We start from the raw sequence: 960 nt of genomic DNA on the forward strand, positions 1-960 counted from the left end.
TGTCTGTCCTTGTTTGTCCCCTCTGTGTGTAGCCCCTTGCGGGTAGTAAAAGAAATAACATTTACAGAGTGGTACACACGCTCGCACTCAAGTTGGGACACGCTGTTACATGCTCGCATATACACAACGCATTGACTCACGCACGCAAAGACACACACACACACACATATATATACACACACACACGCACGCACACACACACACACACACACAAATACACGTATAGACACACAGAGGGACAAATACAAAGTTATACACACGGAGACGCAGAAACACTCACACAAAAGCACGCATGAAAAGAGGCGAAAGCATACACACACACTTAGGGAAACAGGCACACACGTGCAAGCACACACACGCACGCTAATACATACACAGACACAGCGGTAAATGCACATAGTCACGCACATACACACAGAGGAAAGGCGAAAAAGGCACAAAGGCACACTTAGAGACAGCGATAATGGCACATACACACATACACACATACACACACTCAGAGGCACAATGATAGAGGCACACACACACACACACACACACACACACACACATAGAGACATAGCAATAGAAGCCTACACACACGCACGCACACACACACACAGGCAGAGCGACAGAGGCACACACAAAGTCACAGTGATAAAGACACACACCCGTACTCGCACGCGCACGTACACACACTTACATACACAGAGGCGCAGAGTGATAGAGGCATACACAAAGTGACAATGATAGACACATACACACACACACACACACACACACACACATACACACGCACGTACACACATTTACACACACACACTTACACACGCATGCACACAAATACAGAAAGGTAGAGCGATAGAGGCACGCACAAAGTCAGTGATACGGCACACACACACACACACACACACACACACAGAACCACAGTTGCAGAGGCATACGCACACACAGGCATTGCGAAAGAAGAACGTACACACG

The sequence above is a fragment of the Octopus bimaculoides genome, chromosome 8 (assembly GCF_001194135.2).
Source record: "Octopus bimaculoides isolate UCB-OBI-ISO-001 chromosome 8, ASM119413v2, whole genome shotgun sequence".
Taxonomy (NCBI): Eukaryota; Metazoa; Mollusca; class Cephalopoda; order Octopoda; family Octopodidae; genus Octopus; species Octopus bimaculoides.